The sequence below is a fragment of the Diadema antillarum genome, unplaced genomic scaffold, assembly GCF_040938485.1.
Source record: "Diadema antillarum isolate AM-2024a unplaced genomic scaffold, OU_Dant_1.0 seq00000593_RagTag, whole genome shotgun sequence".
Classification (NCBI taxonomy): Eukaryota; Metazoa; Echinodermata; class Echinoidea; order Diadematoida; family Diadematidae; genus Diadema; species Diadema antillarum.
Window position 1 is genome coordinate 154604 of NW_027271524.1, and position 6113 is coordinate 160716.

The window sequence follows — 6113 nt, forward strand, 5'->3', positions numbered from 1 at the left end:
AAACAAAAACATTTTTTTAATATAATCTTCAAAAGAATATACTATTACCAAAACAAGGTAGCTTATGAAAGAAAAAAACGTATACCAAAATACCAAATATATTTAATCACCATTACAGCATCTTGATATTGCCGACTTTTTAGAAACTGAATACAAAATGTGTGTTTCGTTTGAGTATTTCTCACTTCACTAGGTAGACTGTTCCAATGTATTGCACCATCAAAAGAAAATGCCTTTCTGCCACTTTCAGTTTTTACTTTGGGCACAATGAAACCTCTACTTTGAGCATTTCTTGTACTGTATTGATGTACACTCATGGCAGATGTAAACATACTCTGTAGATATACAGGGGCAGAATCATTCAAATTGTTATACATAAGTTTGCCTTTCTGAAATGGCCATCTCTTCTCCATATCTATCCATTTAGACGTGTGAACATTTCATTCGTTGAGGTGCGAGTGTTTGTCTGCAAGACTATTCTTGTCATTTGTTTGTGTTGCTTGATAAGAATATCCTTTGCTCCTTGGCTTGAGTTTGTCCTCGAAGAAGGTATACATTGTGGTCGAGATTAACATGACTGATTTGTCTTTTCAAGTCAAAGCATGGACGATCAATAGAAGCATGGAAGTAAAGCATGAAATAGGAGGCAGTAGAAAATGTTGATAGACTTTTTTTTTATTTTCAATGTAAGCAAGATATATAACAGAAAATATAATAACAGAAACGTTATACTCACATTCATTCTACCTGACCATGGATATCACTATCCATTGGTTGAAGTTCATTTCTATACAAAAGAACAAATCCAAACTACCCTATAAAATGCCCCGTCAGTTCTCCAGATAAATTACATTTTCATTTACCTCTTTTGAAATACGCTGATGTCGATTCCCTTTGTCAATTAAAAAAAAATCTAGTAATGATCGTGAAAGAAATCTTAAAGATACATTTCTTTCTACAGCAGACGTTTAAGCACAAGAAGCTAGTATAAGAGTGGCCCCAGTATACCATAACTGCACCTTCGTTTTGGCGACCCGATGGGTGTTGATAGACCAGTCCTTATAGCGTTTTGTCATTAAACACTCTGATCGATCGTCCAAACCCTCGAGCCACGATTATAACCTATGCGAACAGTCGCAGTACCTGCAATTATGTCTGCGACCGATTGTCCTGCGCACAGTTTGAGAGGATAATGCGGCGAAAGATTATTACACGGAAGGCCAATTGACACCTATCGATCGGGGCTATTGGTCCGCCACCACCTGCTTCAGTCTGAAGACAAGCACGGCTCCGTGAAATTAATTATGCATTGATACGGTGGTTTCTCGAGAGGAGATGAAAACCCTGCTCCCTTGCGCCCGTCTCAGGCCTGTCTGATCACTACTCTGACTTTTACAACGAAAAAAAGAAGAGATTATCAATATCCATTCTTCACTTTCTGTGTCTTCACAAAAGGGAGCGAATGAGCATGTGCACAATTTCTTACTATAAACGTTACAGCGTCTTGACTTATAGGCCTATGCAATATCTATTTCATTCTATAGGTGTAGTGAGTGCCCCGGATCCGAACGTTACAATATTATATATCAAAGCAGAACTTGTTATACAAGTCAAATCTAAAAACATAGATAATTCAGATTGGCTACTTTATCTCTTGCTCCCGTATGCCAAACAAGGGTAGCATCGTATGGTCTCCCAACGTCATATCATAGCGCTGGGAGAGTCCTTTAACAAGAAAAAAAAAGAGAGAAACAAAAAAGAATGCAAATAGTTAAAGTAGACGGACACGAAGTCTGAAAGTTAGTGTTTCACTCAGATATAGACGCATAGAGAAGTGTCGGAAACTTCTCAGAATTAATTTAAACGCCCTTTAAAGCATGTCAGCTATATTCTCCGAGTAAATTAATGTTCCTGATACATTCAATGTAGACAGTTAATCAATGATGGTCCTGTAAAGACCCGCCTTCTCAAGGTACCATTTACAACTGTATAATGAGCAGTTACCGATCTGAAGAGTTTGATAATAAAGGAAGCATGGTAAAAATCAACGTACAATTCGACTGGCAGTCATGTAGCATCCAGTGTAGACATGTACAGGGCCTTTGAGAAATCGCGTAGCGCACATGATGGCGCAAGGCACATCCAGTGTACCCACATTACATTTATACCGGATTGATTTTCACTAAAAACAGCAACAAAGGACCTAATGGACATCTTGTAATGGGCAAACTCCTCACAATGGCCTATCCATATCGATCGTGGACAGGCCAAAATCCTTGGACACTATCAAGCTAAAATGAAAGCAGCGCTGCGTGAAATGAACAGGGGGTATATCGTTCGAGCATCAATAAATCGTGTGCGAAGGGGACGTTCAGATTGTATCTGAATATCTCGCTTATCTTCCTGGGATCAGTCGTAACGAAATTATACGCTACTCCTTTTTATGCTGCCTAGAAACACATTATACTTTCTAATCTGGATACATCTAAGTGTTAAAACACTGAAATTGATTCAGCACAGAAGCAAACAAAATAATTTAAACGGCTGCCGCGCAGCTTTGCTGTTATGATAGGACCTGGTGCTATATGACAGGATGGGATGACTCCAACTACTTTTATACATCACTCTCTTCTTCTTTTTTTTTTGGGGGGGGGGGCGAAAACTATCAAGCTTGCTTACTTCAATCCTGAAATTTCTACCATCGCTCGATCTCCTCTACTCTGCTTAAAATATTCAGAAAGGAGTCATGATACTTAAGGTAGATCCCCTCCTAAAATTACCAATACATGAAGAGTACGTCCTATCAAAAACAGATGTTACAAGCAAATGGCTTGAAAAAGACTAAAAATATATTTTAGAAAAAAAAAACCCTGAAGCACTACCAACCTACGCAGTCTTGAACTGTTTAGCTGTACACGAGTTTATCCTAATTTTACTCAATAAGGATGTTTTTGTTATCAGGAAGAGTTCGATGTACGAAATATTTCCTTTTTTTTACTACTCTTTGATTCACGTTCAAGTTCTGACAGCTGCATCATTTGGAACTGCTGATGAGACCACCTTACTGCACAACGGTAGGCCTGATGTTGAAAAGTGAACACTTTATCATTGCAAAAAGTAGGGACGCGTGTAATGAGTTTGCCGTTTGGGTGTCGGTTCGTTAAGCTACGTATACCCATGATGACCATGCACGTTAGCCTTACTCATCATATAGTGAATCAGTACTAAGTCTTCTTCATCAATTTTACGAAGAACCCCAATGTTACGATTTCAAAATCACTCAGTCTTTGAAATGAACAATCTCACAAAACATGTTTGAAGCCCCTGTTCGCAGAAATCGAAGGAGTCGATCGCATAATTGTGGCCTTGAAGTGAAGATTGACGCGGTAAGTATTCTGGTCTCTCGTTAACGACTGCCTTGAAATATGCAAAAAATTCAGTAAATGATTGTTTGAATTTCAGAGGACACATAAGAGGCCGTGCCCATGTGCAAATGAACATTAGGGATTCACGAAAACTTGCAAAATCCCAATTACAAGTGTTTTACGACTTTTATAAGTGTTACAGTTGAACATGGAACCTTGATATCAGAATTTGAAGTCAAATAGCTGATAGCCATTGGAAACCACTGGGTTTCATTTGACTGTCTTCTTCTTGAAGTAAAGAAAGAAAACGCCAATGGTAATTGTACAAACAAACAAAACAAAAACTGAAGGCAAACTGGTACGTACCTGGTAAGGCCCTGTCACACCTTTCCGGGTAAGCTACGCGGGCTTGTTGCGAGTAGGGACTTTCCAGCACGCAGGAGAATTTTTCTGCGGGCGGACAAGGATGTTGGCGAGCTCCGTACTTGCGTCTTACTGCTAGACGCGTGTTATTTACCTGCTACTTGCGTGCATTCCTTGTGACTTGCGTGAGAGCTTTGAAACCGATCCATTTTCAGCTACGAGTACGGGGACTGCGAATTACCTGCGTTATTATAGTAACAGCTGCGAAATACCTGCGTGGGAGTTGCCTGCGAGGTGCTGCCGCTAATGTCCTCCTACTGGTGTTCTGCGTGTACTCCCGGGACTCACCCGGAACGAGTTTTGAGCATGCTCAAGGCCTTGTCACACCGTGTCTGGGGAAGCCTTGCGGGTTGACTCGCGGGGAAAACTTTTGCTACCAGGACCTCCCAGCAGTTGGTCCGCACCTGACAGTACCCAGCGCCATCCAGCGCGTATCTCGCTCATAGTTGCCCGGAGGTGCGATTTACCCGCAACCAAATTTTGAGCATGACCAAAACTTTTCCGGGTGAGTTGCGGGGATTGCCCGCAGAGGTCCTCGCAGAACGCCAGTAAGAGGCCCTTAGCGGCAACACCTCGCAGGCAACTCCCACGCAGGTACTTCGCAGTCCCCGTATGCGGCCAAGATAATGACATTCTGTGTGACTTCTGCCATTCCTTCAGAGGGATTCCTTCACCGAGTTGTCAGCCCTCACTCGCCACCTATACGCCTGACACGCAGGTCACACGGCAGTAGAACGTAAGTGGCACGGGTCCAGCAGGTAAGACACATGCGAAACTTGCCCAAATCCTTGTCCGCCTGCAAAAATTGTCCTGCTTCCTGGAAAATCCCCCACAACAACAAGCCCGCTTATAGCTTGCCCGGAAAGGTGTATCAGGACCTAAACTTGCTGCGGGTGAATAGGACTTGCGTGAGCAACTCCGGGTAACTACGGGTGAGATACGTGCCATGTACTGTCATGTGCAGGTAATCTGCGGGGACCTCCGGGTAGTAAAGATTGTTCTTCGCAAGTCGCACGCAAGGCTTGAGCGGAAAGGTGTGACAGGGCCTAATGATTACATTATGTATTACACAAATAACAAAACCTAAAAACAAATTAGACATGAATTGGCGTCACACACACACACACACACACACACACACACACACACACACACACACACACACACACACACACACACACACACACACACACACACACACACAAACAAACACACCAATACACACATATGCGCTTTCTCCGTCAAATTTAAGCAGAAAACTGTAGGGTCTATATACCACCTATTCATATCACAGGAGACGCACCTCTACAAAATTGTGTCGTGCAAAGCCCCTAATTTCTCCTGCGGATATTTCCAGGCACATGAATACTTTGAAATGTCTTGTTCACTTTCTCTCTCCTTGTAGGCCATTTCTTTTACCTAAATTGTTTAGATTGGGAGTTGGGGTCTCGAGTCAGTTACATATCTTGATTTGACAATGCTGGAAAGGAATGAAATGTGCTATTGTACTCGGTGATAATCCAATATGCGAGAGTACGCGCTGAAAATGTATTAACTTGTTTAAATACTGATGTGTGGTCAGTGTGTGAATACGTGTATGCAGGTACAAAATGTGACTGTCGAGTCATTGGTTTGAAAACGTGACTGTCATGTCAGGTCATAATATAGGCGTAGGATATATACATTTAGTATTCTCTCTCTTATGATCGTAAAAGATGTTACGAATCATACATAAACACACAAATCGAAACCCATATTACACAACAGCGTCTGATCGTTCGTTCCGAAATCATTAAGCCTCGAAATAATTTGTCTGCCTAACAAGAAAGTTAGAGGCCTCTACAGTGCACTCCCGTTATAACAGACACGGTTAAAACGAAATTACGGTTACAACGAAGTAAAAATTGAGGGCGCAACATTACCCGCACTATATCTTTTATTGTTTGTTTGCTCGGTTATAACGAAATTTCGATATAAAGAAAGAAAACTGCCGGTACCGAGGACTTTCTTTTAACGGGAGTCCACGGTTTTAGTAAATCATTGGAGACGAATATAACTTGCCTTGTTCTGGTCCTAGTGTGGGGATTGATGCGGTGAATATAATTTTGGTCTCTCGTTAAAGGCATAATTTGCCATTTGCAGATGAAACAAAAACCCAGCATTAGTGCTTTGAAATAGTTCTAAAATGTGAGTTAAGGATAGAAACAACCGCTGTAAAAAATTGAATCCGTATAATCGATGTTAAGTGTTTTATATACACAAAATGTGATCAAGAGTTATGATAAAAATGTTTCCAGGCTAAACCGTCAACAGTTCCCCGATTTA